The following is a 17,831-nucleotide window of genomic DNA, read 5'->3' as shown; positions in this document are numbered from 1 at the left end:
ACTCCCAGAATTCCCCAGCCAGCAATTCTGGGAGTTGAAGTCCACACATCTTAAAATTGCCAAGGTTGAGAAACACTGTAACAGAGTGTCACAGAGAAAATAATTTTTGTATGATTTTGATCTTCGTAGATATCGACACATTGCAGCATTTGAATATCTTTCCCAAGGCTGTCCTACCAAGTGCTAGTCCTGAGTGCTAATTCCTTTACTATTGATAGGTAAAGGTAAAGGTTTCCCTCGACATTAAGTCCAGTCATGTCCGACTCTAGGGGGCGGTGCTCATCTCCGTTTCAAAGTCGAAGAGCCGGCGTTTGTCCATAGACACTTCCTCTGTGGTCATGTGGCCGGCATGACTACACGGAACGCTGTTACCTGCCCGCCGAAGCGGTACCTATTAATCTACTCATATTTGCATGTTTTCGAACTGCTAGGTTGGCAGGAGCTGGGACTAGCAACGGGAGCTCACCCCGTCACGCGGATTCGAACCGCCGACCTTCCGATTGGATAGTCAATCCTAAAAGGCAGAAGCTATCCAATACCTTCATTGTCAATTCTATGGCTGGTCACTGTACTTGTCATTAGTTTGGCCTTTATATTTAATCTTAGTCCTATATTTTTCACTGTGCTCCTTCACTTTCATTACTAGAACTTCCAGATCATTTGAATGTTCAGCTATCAGATTTGTGTCATCAGCATAGTGCAGGTTATTGATGTTTCTTTTGATAATTTTAAACCATACTTATCTTCTTCCAGTCCAACTTCTCTCAATATATGTATCTCCTGATTCATTTTCCTGGTCATACAGTTGTACTGTTTTCCGCCTCATTATTTCCAGTTTTGGCATTCCATTCTCCAATGACAGCAGCACATCTTGCTGTCATGTTCTGTTGATTTCAGATTTTGACCATAACAAGTCATCTTCCTTTTTCCTGCATCAGTATTTGGAGCATAAATTACCATCGTATTAAAGGGTTGCCCATGAAGTCTAATTATTTATTCCCTGTTTGTGTTGTACTCAAGTCCTGTCTTTGCTATATTCTCCCTGACTAGGAAAGCAACACTGTTCCTTCTTTGTTTTTTGTGTCCTGAATAGTATACGGTATGATCTTCTGACGGAAAGTGTCCAATTCCAGTTCAATTTGCTGATGCCTAAGATGTCAATGTGTAGTTAATTCACTTCATATTTCGCTGTTATGAGCTTTTCCAGGTTCATGCTTTTTAAGTTCCATGTCCCCTTGTAATTCTGTCTTTGTACAGCTTTGAATTTTCTTTTCCTGCATAGCAATATCAGCAACTAGATACCTGGCAAGCTTCATAAACACCATTAGTCCTCCAGAAGATCCTTAGATGTTGAGGGGCCCATCATCTGGCAATATATTGTCAGTCACTGTATCTTGTCTCTCCATGTGATTTTCTTGGTAAAATACAGGAGGGGTTTACCACTGCCTTCTCCTGCAATATGAAATGATACATTTGCCATTGACACTAATGTGATCCTCTGCTTCCAGCATCTCCCTATATTGCTGTTGCCCTATATAGGTGCCTGCTTGCTGGGATGACCTTCATGCCTTGGGTGACCCTGCTGGGATTATACACTCTTGGTGCATACTCCCCGTGTCCTTTGCTCATCCCTCCTGGGAACAACCCCCCACATGATAAGGCTGCATAGCCAAATTTGAGGAGGACCAAAGTTCTCTCTCTAAAATGTCTGCACACACATGCCTCTTGTTTTCCTGTTCATAAATTTAATATGAGCTGCTGTTCTGGAGTCATTCAATGAGGAAAGTGTTGCCAGATGGTGTCGCCCAAAACTTGCTATTGCTTTGGTTGTTGAGGCCTCCTACTTCAAAAAGAGAGAGAAACACTTCTTAAATCATTCTTTAGGTAATGTCTCCTTTACTGAAGCTCAGCTGCTGGGACTACATGGACCATCCGTGTGGTTTTCATGACCACGGTATAGAAGTGGTTTGCCACTGCCATGTGCATCTACAGGGGGAAGCAAGAGGGGGCAAGTGACACCACATGCATCATAGTGTCATTGCATGGAAGATGCAAATTATCTACTGTATGTCATTTGTGTCATGTTGTGAATGATGCAGATTACATAATTTGTGTCACTAATGTAATGACATCATGATGTATATGACTTTTTTCCTGACTTCTTCCAGATGCTTCTGGTTACAGCCTTCTTCTGGGATATTTTTTTCTAGTTCTTAGTGATGGTCTCCCATCTCTCTGCTAATCAGGTCCAAGTCTCATTGACTTCTTTCACAATCAATGAAGGTTGATTGAATGTTGCCACTTGCTGTGACATTTTGAGGTCCTGAGCAACTTGACAGGTAATTAAGGACTTAGGATATTGGGAATACTGTGATTTTATTCCTCAGGGGCTGTTGAGATTTGTGGAGAGCAGCCCCCTGTGATGAACTGCTAAATTGTTTAGTAAGGGAGGTTCTGGCCCTGGAGTGATTCTTCCCTCCTGGTTTGGTCATTGTGTCCCCCTGCACAGGAAGAAGGATGGGAGAGCTTCCTGTTGAAGTTCTACCTTGTGACAAATGACAGAATTGCAGCTGTCCCATCAGGTTGTCCACAGAATCCTCTTTGGAGGAGGAGGATGACAACTCTCTGTTGCTTTTTAACCTTGTGTGAGCAATAAGATGTTTCTGAATTCAACTCTGTTCTGTTCTTGTGTCCTAGATTATTCTTTAGCCCCAAATGCTGGCTTTCTGTTCCTGGCTCTCAATTCCTGGCTTATCTCAAACAGCTGCCTATAACAGCCCAACACTGTTTTGGTTGGGTTTGTATACTGCAGCTCACCCATATGCCTTTCTCTGATTTTGTGTATTCAGTGACCCAGTCATTGTGGTTTGTAAACCATGGTTTATAGTTTAGCATTAATTCCAATCCAGCCAGTTGTGGTTCATTTAATGAACCAAAGTAAACAAGCTATTGCTTAGAAGAATAAGTGAACCAGGTCACATTTTGCAGTATGTGATTCAATTGGAAGGAATGCAGTTAATTCTGCTCCCTTTTTTACTCTGTCCTTGTAATGGAAAAGAAAATTGGTGGGTATTATGGGGTTCCACCCCCTTCCTATCAGCACAACTTCAAAATGACAAATGAGTTGTTGTTGTTTTCAGAAGCTGAGGATTGCAAACCATTAGCACCAAATTTCTTGGCAAATAGCCAGGAAGCAAAGGTCCTTCTTGGGTGTCACTCAAGCTGTTATCCCAAGAATTGTGCAGCATCCGTTTGGAATTGGGTCACTGATTTGCGGGCTTAGCGGGAAAAAAGACAAGGACAAATAAGTGGTAAGAGCCGGTTTCTCTTCGTACTGTCTGTCTGCTTCAGGGATGACCTTGTTCTGAAAATGATGGATAGAACAGCTCCAAGGTAGATGGTAGCATATGGGTTACAATAAAGGGAGAATACAGCAGATTTTTCCTGCACCAGCCTTCACTAAGCTGATGTCCTCTGGCCATGCTGAACTATGAATCCTATCATTCTCAGCCATTATAGTCAAACACAACTGGAGGGCACCAGTTTGAGGAAGGCTGTGCTATACTCTAGTTAATATCAGTCTTTTTGCTAGAGGGACATTGTGTTTCCTGGAGCCAGGGTTGCGTTAAAAAGGTGTATATAATATACTATAATTATAGGGTCATAAAAATGGGTCCCTCAACAAAACATTGCAGTAGGTTTTCCCTTCCAGCAGGAAACATTCCAGCCAGCCATCCTTTCTGAGCAGGGCGTCCTTTGTCCACTTAGCGTCATCTAAAACATGTTTCCAAACCTTAGTTTGTTTTTTTAATACAATTTTTATGAATTTTTTTTACATAAGTTTAAAAAACTACCGAAACCTAAAAGTAAAAGTGAAAAAATGTGAAAGGATAAAAGAAAAAGTGAAAGATAACAAAAGAAAGAAAAAGAAAGATATCTAAAGAAGCGGCTTCCGATCTTCTTTGCACCAGTTACAAACATAGTAATTACTATTTCCACCCTTTCAAATCACATATTATGGTTCCCTTCTTCCCCTAAACAAACCTTTTAAATCAATACATCCGGAAATCAAAAACATGTTTCCAAACCTTGGTAATGTTCAGATATGTGAACTCCCAGGGTTGTCATCAATGGCCATACTGGCTGTAGAATTTTAGGATTTAAAGTCCACACACCTGGAAAAGAATACACACTGCATCCCTCAGATTTTCCATCTGTGCTGCTTGGGTTATCTGGAATATCTGAGAGCTGTATTCCAAACCTATCTTGGGGCATCAGGCTGGAGTAGGTTGAAGTAGGGTTTCCACTATTCCCTGGTCATTTTAATTTTTCAACCCTCTTTCTTTCTGCATGTTGTAGTTACTAAGCATACTCAGTGGCTTATCTTGAAAGCTTTCAACATGTTTATTGGACTTCTTAAAGAACAATTTTAAAAGGCTGGATGTCAGATTTTTTGTTTTGGCACTGCAAGAAATGTGAGAGTTCTCTAGCTCATATGATTTGGTGTTATCCATCCATGGCTTTTTTTTTTTCTTTTTTGGCTTCAACTCATTGTGTATATTAATATAACTTTGGGGTTCAGCTATGAGAAATATTCTATGTAAGAGGAAAGATGTTAAAGAGCAGATCTAACAGCTGTATTCCGTACTGGTTTTTGAAATGTCTTGATACTGTAAAATTATGAAGATGGAGCAATATGTTTCCATATGGCCTAAATTTAATAATATGTTAAAGGACTGAGATAGTTCTATATTAATAGTATATAGATTTTTGTTTCTTTTTCTTTTTTCTATCTTCAGTTTTAATTCATTTTAATCACAATCTTGTGTTAAATATTTTTTTACTGCATAATCAGTGTGGTACTATTATTTTTTCTTGTGTTTATTGTATTTTGGTTGTTATACTTTACCCCCCCTAAAATAAAATCCAAACTAAAGACGCTGAATACTCACTGACCATTGGTTTTTCAAGTGAGCACATAGTGTGCATGCAGCATACTCTCTGTTCTTTTACACATCATGGTGTCAAATATATATATCACACTACTGACATTTTCTTTGTTTCAGTATTTTTTTTAAATCAGGTATCTTTACAGCTTTTAGATGCGCAACTGAAAAACTAATAGAAGTAGCATAGGGAAGCTATACAGTGTAGCCCAATGTTTCTCAACCTTGGCAACTTGGCAAATTCCCCCATGCTGGCTGGGGAATTCTGGGAGTTGAAGTCCACACACCTTCAAGTTGCCAAGGCTGAGAAACACTGGGGTAGCCTATATTAATTTATTTCATATGGCATAGCAGAATGCAGCATTGTTGCATAAAAATCACAAAAACAATATATAAAAGTGTATAAAATATAGGACATTGGGACAATAATTTTTTTTAAAAACACGCAATACAAATGATGAATAAAATTATGAATAAATTAAGTTATGTATGAGCAGTTACTAAAGTAACTAAGCCAGATATCTAGATTGTTTAGCCATTGGACAGCAGTACCCTCGAGATAATGTAGTTCTTGCAGAGAGCCAGGCAAACTTCCGAGGGGACATTCCGTCGCGATGTGATGTAAAGTTTGTTGGACATTCCCACAGTCACAGTTAGGATTATCAACCAGCCCCCTTTTATGTTTCCAGTATCGGCACCTGCCATGATTAGTTTGAATCCAATTAAGCGCAGTCCAGTTTTTCCTTGGGAGATCAAAGCCATAAGGGCATTGTGCTGGATCAGACTCTAAATTAAACAGATCTGGGTTAGAAGTTGCCCACTCCTGGCGCCATGCTGTCTCAATGCCAGAGTCTTCTCTGACTAATTGCTGTCCAAGTTTCCATGGCGGGTTCCGAGATATGAGTCTAAATATTTGATTGTGGCAATCCTTGTGTATAGGTAATGATTGATTTGCCTTGCATTTCTGCCACTCTCTTTTTAAGGCAAGTTGTCTTCTAAGATGTGGTGGTGGTATGTTGGATAGTACCGGTAGCCATTTGGAAGGCATCAATTTAATGGTTCCTGATATTAGCCTCATAGTGTGGTTAAGCTGAGAGTCCACTACTTTTATATGAGTACTGTTTAACCATACATATATGGTTATATATCTATATAACCATATATATTGTTGTTGTTCATTTGTTCAGTCGCTTCCAACTCTTTGTGACTTCATGGACCAGCCCACGCCAGAGCTTCCTGTCGGTCGTGAACACCCCCAGCTCCCCCAAGGACAAGTTCGTCACCTCTAGAATATCATCCATCCATCTTGCCCTTGGTCGGCCCCTCTTCCTTTTGCCCTCCACTCTCCCTAGCATCAGCATCTTCTCCAGGGTGTCCTGTCTTCTCATTATGTGGCCAAAGTATTTCAGTTTTGCCTTTAATATCATTCCCTCAAGTGAGCAGTCTGGCTTTATTTCCTGGAGGATGGACTGGTTTGATCTTCTTGCAGTCCAAGGCACTCTCAGAATTTTCCTCCAATACCACAGTTCAAAAGCATCTATCTTCCTTCTCTCAGCCTTCCTTATGGTCCAGCTCTCACAGCCGTATGTTACTACTGGGAAAACCATTGCTTTAACTATGCAGACCTTTGTTGTCAGTGTGATGTCTCTGCTCTTAACTATTCGATCGAGATTTGTCATTGCTCTTCTCCCAAGGATTAAACGTCTTCTGATTTCCTGTCTGCAGTCAGCATCTGCAGTAATCTTTGCACCTAGAAATACAAAATCTTTCACTGCCTCTACGTTTTCCCCTCTATTTGCCAGTTATCAATCAAGCTGGTTGCCATAATCTTGGTTTTTTTGAGGTTTAGCTGCAAGCCAGCGTTTGCACTTTCTTCTTTCACCTTCATCATAAGGCTCCTCAGTTCCTCTTCGCTTTCAGCCATCAAAGTGGTATCATCTGCATATCTGAGATTGTTAATGTTTCTTCCAGCGATTTTAGCCCCAGCCTTGGATTTCTCAAGCCCAGCTTGTCGCATGATGTGTTCCATATACAAGTTGAATAGGTATGGTGAGAGTATACAGCCCTGCCGTACTCCTTTCCCAGTCTTAATCCAGTCCGTTGTTCTGTGGTCTGTTCTTACTGTTGCTACTTGGTCGTTATACAGATTCTTCAGGAGGCATAGAAGATGACTTGGTATCCCCATACCGCTAAGAACTTGCAACAATTTGTTATGGTCCACACAGTCAAAGGCTTTAGAATAGTCAATAAAACAGAAATAGATGTCTTTCTGAAACTCCCTGGCTTTTTCCATTATCCAGCGGATATTGGCAATTTGGTCCCTAGTTCCTCTCTCTTTTCTAAACCCAGCTTGTACATCTGGCAATTCTCGCTCCATGAATTGCAGAAGTCTACCTTGCAGGATCTTGAGCATTACCTTACTGGCATGTGAAATGAGTGTCACTGTTCGATAGTTTGAACATTCTTTAGTGTTTCCCTTTTTTGGTATGGGGATATAAGTTGATTTTTTCCAGTCTGATGGCCATTCTTGTGTTTTCCAAATTTGCTGGCATATAGCATGCATTACCTTGACAGCATCATCTTGCAAGATTTTGAACAGTTCAGCTGGGATACCGTCGTCTCCTGCTGCCTTGTTATTAGCAATGTTTCTTCATTCAACCTCACTCTTCAGGATGTCTGGCTCTAGCTCACTGACCACACCATCAAAGCTATCCCCGATATTGTTATCCTTCCTATACAGGTCTTCTGTATATTCTTGCCACCTTTTCTTGATCTCTTCTTCTTCTGTTAGGTCCTTGCCATCTTTGTTTTTGATCATACCCATTTTGGCCTGGAATTTACCTCCGATGTTTCTAATTTTCTGGAGGAGGTCTCTTGTCCTTCCTGTTCTATTGTCTTCTTCCACTTCCACGCATTGCTTGTTTAAAAATAATTCCTTATCTCTTTTGGCTAACCTCTGGAATTTTGCATTTAATTGGGCATATCTCCCCCTATCACTGTTGCCTTTTGCTTTCCTTCTTTCTTGGGCTACTTCTAGTGTCTCAGCAGACAGCCATTTTGCCTTCTTGGTTTTCTCTTTCTTTGGGATGTATTTTGTTGCCGCCTCCTGAACAATGTTGCGAACTTCTGTCCATAGTTCTGATTGTACTGATCCATTTAGTTTTCACGGCAAGAATACTGGGGTGGGTTGCCATTACCTTCCCCAGGGATCACATTTAGTCCGACCTCTCTGTCATGACCTTCCCGTCTTGGGTGGCCCTTCACAGTTTAGCTCATGGCGTCATTGAGGTGCTCAAGCTCCAGCACCACAACAAGGTAACGATACTTTGCTGAAGAATCATATATATACACATATATATATACATATATGGCTCATATACATGAGCACTTTTTAACCATACATATATAATTGCATTGGAGAAAGCAGCTTAGACAGGAGTCCTTGAAAATTGAATGATGTTGTCCAGGTCTGTAGAAAAATGGAATAATGAAACCAGGGGCAATAATGGATCGATAGTTTACAAAAATATAAAAACAACATGCAGAACAGGGGGAGACAAAGAAATAATGTCAGTGTATTGAGCCCCTGCTGTTAGGAAGGGACAGCAAAGGGAAAGGAACAGAAATAGCACCCAATGTGAGTGCTTACAGGTATGTGGCCTACAACTCCCAGAATTCTCAGCAGTCTGGAAAATTCACTCAGAGTTGTTTGGAGTTGGGTGGCCTCTCAATTGTATTAAATGAATTAAACTATTAAAAACTCTGGGCATTAAAATCCACATATCTGGGAGGGCAGCTAACAGGAATGCTTGTTGCTGCAATATTTTGGTGCAGGTTCTACTTGTGGACAGTATTAATGAATTTTCTCTCTTGAGCCATCACCTCCCTATCAAAATAAAAGCACACTTCTAGAGTCCTTGTTTCTCCTAGACTGAATATTTAATTTGTCATCTCTTCTGGGATGGACAGCTTCTGCTATAAGAGAACTTTACATATGTTGATAGTGCTGTATATAGAGATAAATTAATAGATGGATCAATAACAATGACAATACACGGCAGGTTTGACAACATGATAAAACTTTAAACCAGGATTACCAAAACCGAACTGTTGTGTTCACATGCTATGCCAAATCAAACCCTATTATGGCTTACTGTGATGGCCACGTTCGGATATCTAAAAAGGTGTCTTTGTTTAATAGGGGAACTCAACAATCAACAAAAGCAGGATGTTGATTCTGGTCCAAAATCCGGGTTTATCAAAGCATAGAATCTATATTATCTGTAAGCTGCCCAGAGTTATTGTATGCGAGATGGGCGGTAGAGAAATGACAAATAAATAAATAAATAAATAAAATATTATGAGATCCCTAAATCAAAATCGATTTTTAGTAATATGGACTGAACTTACTGCAATGTACAATTCCATTCGATGATTTACATCATGTTGACCATGGCCTTTGTTACTCATTTTTAGCTCAAGTTCAATAGTGATTCTTAGCCTTTTAATGTGATATGTATACTGTAATATATCTAATTATTCATAACTAATCACTGATATTTTAGAAAGCAATGATTTTAAAATGTGAACAGCAAAAAACGGTAAAGATTTTTATTTTATATTAGTTATTGTTCAGGAAGTGGTTCAGCCATACGTTCTTTCTTTGGGGGTGATTTTGGTTTACTGAATTGGAAGAAATATATACAAAAGAAGTGTGCCTATTTTGATTTTCCCTCCACAGATGCCACTAGACAGCCATTGGTTCCTAAACTATCTGGCAGCGGATCGTGGTTTGGCCAAGGTAGCTCAGCCATGTTGTGCAGTCACAGTATTTTCCAGCCCAACTCACCTCACAGGAGTGTTGTTATGTGGATAAAATGAAAATACACCCATATGTTCCTTCTTGAGTTCCAAGAGAAAAGCCAGCATATACATATTGTAATTGGCTAGTAATAAGAGGAGCTCATTAGAGTCATTATTGAACCCCAATGCATTAAAAAGTCAGTCCAGTAAAAGAAGAATAAAAAGTATAAAGTAGTTGGGGAAGACACTCTGGTATACACAACATGTAAAATAAAGTAGGAAAATAATACATTTCCATCTGATTCCATAAAACACAGTCAACCTGGAGAGTGTCCAATAATGTGGTAAAGCATTTTTTTACTACGTTACATTTTTCTATGTATTATATAAATATGCCAGTTTATGTATTATATATTTATTCTGGCTCAGAGCATGTGGGCTCCTGCTGTCATTTTTATTTATTGTATTGTGAGATTTCTTTGTTCCATTGCATTTTGCTGCTGTGCATAATTTTCCTTCTTATAACCTTTTTTTGCCTCAGAAGGTAGCAGCACCTGGCTAACCATCTCTGTTCACATAAGCTAAGCAGGACCAGGTCTGGTTATTACTTGGATGGGAGACATCAAAGGAATAGCAGGGCTCTGGCAAGACTTGGAAGTTGAAAAGCAGCTTGGAAGAAACCAGGAATACTGTAAGATACTGACATGGCTGCATCTATGACTCACACAAGAGCCAGCTTAACCCGAAGGTGCCTTTGCTTTTAGACTTCTCAAAATTTGCTAGAATTGAAGACAAGGATGCTTGCAACTTGTTAACAGACACACACTATGCCTGACTCAAATATAAGACAAAGGTTGCATTCACACAACACACTAAACCTGGTTCCTGAATTAATGCATTTTCTGGGTTTGCATAATATACTGAACAAAATGGGCTGCGTTTGCACAGTACCCTAAGCCCGGAAAGGACTAACCAAGATTAGTGTGTTGTGTGAATGAATCTGCCACACGAGTGGGCAGCCTTTCAGGACTAAACACTTTCAGGGGTCTGAAGATCACAACGTACTGCGCTACTGCACCTATAGTCAGGAGTGAATTGAACAGTTGCTTTGTTTTGTCAATTGTGATAGGCCTATTTTAGCATTTACACATTTCATTCCTTTCACAGTTCAAAATAGCAAGAAACCGCCCTGGCAACCTTCAAAAATCACGCTTAGAAGGGATTCTTAAAAGCCCCTAAAAGGGGGCTGGGGAAGAGCGCAGTTTGCCTTTCCCTTGATGGATCTTTAACCTAGTTAAATCTGTCGTGGGCACACGCCCTCTGCGTATGAATGAATGAAACGAACGGAGCGATTCCCGCCCTCCCGCCTTATTTGCGCTACAGCGCCGGGGCCTGAGAACCCAAGAGACGAAGCTGACAATGTTCTGCGAGCGAGCCTAGAAGCAAACAGCTGGAATGCCCCTCCCCTCCGCTCTCCGTTGGCCCGCGCAGCTCCTTCCCCTTTTGTTCCAGGCAAAGGCTGTAGCAGAGAGCGCCGGGGCGGCCGGGGCGGCGAAGGCGTCGTTGCACTGGTGAGGGTCTCTTTGCAAGCAGCAGCAGCAGCAGCAGAAGCGGGGCCCGCGAGTGCCTGCCGAAGCTCCCCCTCTTCCTCTTTCCCCGTGGAACCCAGCCGCCAAGGGAAGCTTGCCCGGACGGACGGGCGGACGGCGCTGCGCCGCCCTTCGCAGCCTCAGCATCCTCGCTCGCTGGCTCGCGGCATCCCTGCATCTTCTCATCCATTGCTCCGCTTGGCTTGTCGGATGCCGCTCCTTTTGCATCCGAAGGGAGTGGCAGGCGCCGGCGCGCCTTCCACGGAGCAGCGCTGCTGCCGGCGTCCGTTCTGTTAGGGAGCAGGGCGCTACGGGCCATGGCCTAAGTCAGGCCGAGAGAGAGAGGCCGGCTTCGGACCGTTTTCCGCCCAAACTGCCTGGGTGGAAGGAAGGAGGTGAGCAAAGAGCAGGAGGCAGCTGGGCGGTTGCAAAGCAATGGGGGGCGGGGGGGGGGAGAGGATGGCGGAGAGAGGAGGCATCCAGCAACAAAGGAGGGGCCGATGGGGGGGCTTGGAGGGGTGCAAGAATTGCTAAGGCAATCTAGAAAATTGGGGGGGGTGTCAATGATTATTGGGCTCTAGTGTCCATAATTTGGGTGGTTCCTGGCCCCTTACAACAAATGTCACCCAGAGTCTGCCCTGCCGCTGTGATGTTGAGGGGGAGATGGGGGTCACGGCTTGCTTGGGGTGGGGAAGTTACAGTGACGGATGGGAACGGTGGGAACGGTGGTGCTGGTGCCGTCAGAGTGGAGTGGGTGTCCTTCAGCTGTTTTCCCCGGAGGAGCTGTTGTGCATCCCTGTGTCTGAGGTAAGGTCGAGGGGCCTGGCTCCTGGCCAGGACTGAATTAAGATTCAACCAGCAATCCAGCCCACTCCTGAGCATGGGGCGAGGAAGAGGGTGTCGTGTGGTCAGTGGCTGGCTGCAAATTCTGCTGGGCCGAGACTGGGTTGAGAGCCAGAAAGATCTGAGAGGGAGGACTTTGTGCACAGCCTCTGCCGTGAGTGAGCACAACCACATGCCTCCTTCGTCTTGTTAACTGCTGGCGACACACTCGTGGGGTGTGCTTATGTATACGGGAGTGGAACAGGGAGCGATGCTTTGGGATTCTTCCCCACTTGCACTTGGATAGAAGGGAGATTAATCAGCTAAATTTCTCCCAGCACAAGATGGATAAGAGAGTCAGCAGAAATGCATTAAAAAAAAAAGAATGAAAATAGACAACAGTGACCCATTCCCTATCTTCCTGAAAAGGTTTACCCCATTTATGAAGTGGCACTGTTTCTTTGTAAGACGAGAGATTGGTTAGGGATCCCTATAAAGAAATATTTGGAGTGACAGGGGAATGGGAGAGGTGAGGGGTAACATTTAGTCATAGCTGAGTCACATTTGGGGTGGGACTGAACTTTCCTAGCTGGTTTTCAGCATCAAGTGTAGAAAATGTATAAAAAGCCTCCGAGCGTAGACAAAATGCTTCCTCACTATTGCTGGGAACCTGGGAGGCACCTCATACCCATACAGTTCAGTCACTTGAATGAGAGTGAGTAGCTGCTGAACATTGCTTCATTAAAAAAAGTGGGGTGTGTGTGTGTGTTGGAGATGCTCTTTGACTTTCTTAGCCCTGGCTGGTGCACAGCACACCAAAAATACAGCATATGTGTGTACGGTTATTCTGGCCGCTGTGGTAAAAAGAAGCTGCAGAGTATATACCAACAGACATTAAAGGCCCATGGGCCAATGTCATCCTGAAAGTTGGGTTGAACGAGGCTGTTTTTATTTATTCTTTAAAACAGTGTTTCTCAACCTCAGCAACTTGGAGATGTGTGGACTTCAACTCCCAGAGTTCCTTGCTGGTGGGGAATTCTCAGAGTTGAAGTCCACATATCTTAAAGTTGTTGAGGTTGAGAAACACTGCTCTAGAAGTACACAGCATGAGAACTAACCTCACTTTCCTTCGGAGGGATTCCATAGTCATGTTGTTACTACTGGGAAGGCCCTATCTTGAGTCATCATACTATGGCTGTTCCCTTGGTGGTGTTCCAAGCAAGGCCCCTTGGCCACTCTTAAACCATGGGCTTGGTGTATCGGTGGGTGCAGTTATTCATCCATACCTACAAGCCACACCTTGATGTTGCAAGAAAACATCCTTGCATTTTCAGTGAGTGACCAGCTGTCAGGTCACAGAGTGTGCGTTCCTGCAAGGAATGACATGGGGGAGGGGTTTGGGTGTCTGTGTACTTTTCTTTTAAAGTTAAAAATGACATAAAAGCATTAGGAGTGTTGGCAGTTTGATGTGAGAGTCCTTGTTGCGGACCCTGATCTGCTGTGGATGACATACTTAGGGGAAGTTTGAAATGTTTTTCCCCCTTTTTAAAGTTATGCCTATTTAGGACTCATACAAAAACCAGTGTATGCTTTGGCCTCAAAATAATAGGAATCTGCTGCCCGTTTTTAACAGTCTCTATCAAAATCCCATTCTAAATTTACTCGGTCAGTGTTTCTGTTTGTCCCACAGACCCATCTCAGCATGGTTAGGGACGTTGAGGGGAACAAACTGAGTCCAACATGTTTTGACTTATGTCAGATATTTGATTTGCATTATTTATTATGCAAATCAAATATCTGCAATTATGCAATTTGATTTATTTATCGAATTTCTCTGCAGCCCATCTCGTACACAACAACTCTGGGCAGCTTACAGATAATAAAATAACAGTAAAAACAGTACAATATAAAATCAGCACAATATAAATATACATAAATGCCAATAAAAATATAAAAATACCAGATATAAAATGTGAAATTCAAGATGGCAATAGGGCTTTGTACTTGGCACAATCACAGTACCAGCCACCCCTAAGAATGGCTGTCCTCCCTCCCATCCCAAGTGAGGTGGCATAGCCATGTTTTCACCCCCTTCTGGAAGGCCGGGTGAGTGGGGGCCTGTCTTACCTCTGGGGGTAAGCTGTTCCACAGGGTGGGTGCCACGGCAGAGAAGGCCCTCCTCCTGGACCCTGCCAATCGGCAATCCCTCATGGACAGGGTCTGTAGCATGCCCTCCCTGCCTGACTGGGTGGACCGGGTCGATATAGTGGGGGTGAGGCGGTTCCTCAGGTAGCCTGGACCCATGCCATGTAGGGCTTTAAAGGTGATAACCAACACCTTGAAGTGGACCTGGAAGCAGACTGGCACCCAGTGCAGCTCCCGCAGCAAAGGTGTTCCACGTGCCCTCCTTGGGGCTCCCAAGACTGCCCACACAGCCGCATTCTGGACCAGCTGCAGCTTCTGGATACTCTTCAAGGGTAGCCCCATGTAGAGCGCATTGTGGTAGTCTATGCACATTACAGTAGTCTATAAAGCATTTATAGCCTGATTTGAGCTGAGTCTCCTGGGTAGGCAAAAATGGGGCTGTCTAAGGCTGCAATCTTATACTGTATCTTCTTTCTTGAGACTAAGTTACTTCAAAGTTCTTGGGACATACTTCTGAGCAGGTGCAATTTTAACACTGTGCTGTGATTTAATTACAGCTTTTAGTGTTTGTATGCCTCCAAGATCTCTTGCTGTATTACTGTGTATGATTATGTGGGATCAGAAAGTTACCTTCTTCCATCATGGGTGTGACATCACTGAGGATCATGGGGAAAATATCTGAGATGATACATTTGCTCCAATAAACTGGTTTTATGCTAAGAAAGGATTTTCTGCCACCACAGGATTTACTCTGTAATCATGAAGTCTGGCAGGCTTTATATAAAGCAGTACCTTCTCTTTGATCAGCAGAGCTACAGTAGATGAGAATATTTCCTTTTATGCTTAAAGTTGATTTCCCAGGTTTTTTTACAATAAGGCTGCACGCAACATATGTTGGGTTCCTCTGAGGTGTCTGCGATCCACACATTGATCAGATCCAACCTTGCTCGCTCTTGCAGTGGATTCATAAACCGAGAACCTGAGAGTGTGGGGGGTAATAATTACAATATATTATATAATCTGAAAGTATTCCTAAAAATGGGTGGGGTGGGGTGTGGTGTTATATACCACTTTTCATTTTCACTAAATCAATTCCAAAGTGGTTTACAATAAAATAAAATGATACCAAAACACAACAGAACCCCCAAAAGTTGAAATTAGAGTATGTAACAGTAGTATGTGATTCCTTTGTTTTTTCGGTGCCTTCAAGTCAATGTTCACTCCTGGACAAGTCCCTGCAGTTTTTTCAGCAAGATTTCAGAAGCGGTTTGCCATTGCCTCCTTCCTGGGGTTGAGAGTGAGTGACTGGCCCAAGGTCACCCAGCTGACTTGGTGCCTAAGGCGGGACTAAAACTCTCATACCACACCTGATTGGCTCTTGGGCTGAGAGAGAGGAACTGGCCCAAGGTCACCCAGCTGGCTTTGTTCAAGGCGGGACTAGAACTCTCATACCACACCTGATTGGCTCTTGGGCTGAGAGAGAGGGACTGGCCCAAGGTCACCCAGCAGGCTTTCAGGCCTAAGGCAGGACTAGAACTCTCATACCATGCCTGATTGGCTCTTGAGCTGAGAGAGAGGGACTGGCCCAAGGTCACCCAGCTGGCTTCATGCTTAAGGCGGGACTAGAACTCTCAGTCTCCCAGTTTCTAGCCTGGTGCCTTAACCACTAGACCAAACTGGCTCTCATGTACATGATTGATTGATCGATTGATTGATAGATAATTCTCAACAAGAATGTTGTAAAAAGAAAAAAAAGTATTTCCTTCTCCTGCATCTTTAAAACTATCCAAAAAACATGATTTTCAGAGCTGGTTTTTGTTTATTTGGAACAAAATTGTCTACAATCACTGGCACTGATTCTGTTTTCATTGCTGAGTAGTTTGTTTGTTTTTTAATTTACCCAGTTTAAATCCTCTGTCTGCTAGGATAGTGATGCTTTTCAATTTTGTTGTATTAACTTTATTGCTTTGTTAGATAGATCGATATATCGATTAGATAATGCATACTGTACTAGGTCTTCTTGGAGATGAAAGGCAGATCAGAAATGCTCCAGATAATTTCTAAAAATCTATCCTCAGTCCAACATTGTCGATTTCTTGGATTTCAGCTCCCAACCAGCATGACCAAAAAGTAAAAACTGGAGGTAAATCTTATTAGACTCCATGTTACTAAATTTTGAATAGGCACAGATATGACTGTACTGCCCAAACATCTACAGTTCCCCCCTATGTATGTTTACTCCAATGTATGTTGTCCTCTCTTCTTTTTTAATGCTTTAATATGTAGAAAGGAAAAAACCAAGACAGGAGAACAAAAAAGAGAAAGAAAAAAAATTATCATACTTAATATTTAGCTCAATTTTTAAATAAGTGGGGAGTGAACATCAGCCCGAGATTGTAAATCCACGGTAACGCAGAATTTCCATTTTAGCAGAATTAACTTTTTTGGCTGCATCCATTACTCAATAGGTTCATCATTTTTCATATATTGATGAATTCCAAATATTTGGTACTGTATATGACTCAGAATCATATTCTTACCTTTAAACATTATTTTTTCCTAAAACCGTATTAACAAATGTAGGAACATTAAACCGAAACACGACAGCGATATCCACATCATATGTGCAAGTGTCCTGTCTATTGTTTTACCTTTCCATCATGATATAGTGGGTAGATAGCATTTTAACTGAGCCATAGAGAAAGTCTCGTAGAAGTTTTCACTTCTGCAAGCTTTAAGACTACAGTTCCAAGTAGTTGTTTACTTGGATTCAAGCTTCTGGTTGATTTTTTTTTCAGTCACCTTTGTGCTTTGTGGCAACCATACAGTTTTGGGACTATGTTTCATTGGTTGTCTTTAATGAAAAGCATAATGCTAAACAGGGCCAGATGAAGAATGTGGGGCTACCTTTTCAGCATGCATTGTTTAATTGGTGATTCATGCTGGATCATTTCTGACTGAACTCAAGAGAGAATTCCAGTTGAAATTCCGTCACGATCCTTGAACATTGGCCCAGAAGTTCATAGAATGAGAGAAAAACCTAGAAAGGTTTGTCATAAAAATACAAGGCATTACACATAAACCACTTGGCCTGTCATAGTTATAGTCCCTCCAGATGACAAATATGCTAGTGGCAGGTTGTCTTTCCATACAGTATATGTGTATTCATGGACAGAGGGATTTTATTACTAGTGTGATTAATGGACTGTAACCACAGCTTATTGAAAAGCCCAAAATTTTCATAAGGAGTTAAATAAATCTTGAGCCATAATCCTAAACTTAAAGCATGGGCTCAAACACCACACTGAATTTAAACTACACGCTAAGACAAAAACAAGTTCAGTTTTATGGCTTAGTGTGTTCTGTGAACCTGACCATGATATTGTAAAATGGAGCAGCCAGCATGCCCTTTCCAGGGTATTCCATTCCAGTGTCTTCTCCCCATTACTCAGAGCTTCTAATTTCCTTTTTGTACTTCTGCAAATTTTAGGATCCTTGTAAGCCTATTGAGTCCTCCTCTTTATAT

At 42.1% G+C, this 17,831-nt stretch overlaps 1 protein-coding gene across 2 annotated transcripts in view; it reads left to right on the top strand.

Moving 5' to 3' along the window:
* Positions 1–11,565: 11,565 nt before the first annotated feature.
* The window catches only part of CLIP2 (CAP-Gly domain containing linker protein 2), an 83,668-nt gene continuing 77,402 nt past the window's right edge, over positions 11,566–17,831 (top strand). For both annotated transcript variants that reach the window (XM_063297617.1, XM_063297608.1), the window contains exon 1: positions 11,566–11,733. The gene's annotated coding sequence lies outside the window, so the exon portion shown is untranslated. The remainder of the gene's footprint in view (positions 11,734–17,831) is intronic.

Source organism: Candoia aspera, chromosome 1 (genome assembly GCF_035149785.1).
Source record: "Candoia aspera isolate rCanAsp1 chromosome 1, rCanAsp1.hap2, whole genome shotgun sequence".
NCBI classification, from domain to species: domain Eukaryota; kingdom Metazoa; phylum Chordata; class Lepidosauria; order Squamata; family Boidae; genus Candoia; species Candoia aspera.
This window is presented reverse-complemented; position numbering and strand designations above follow the sequence as displayed.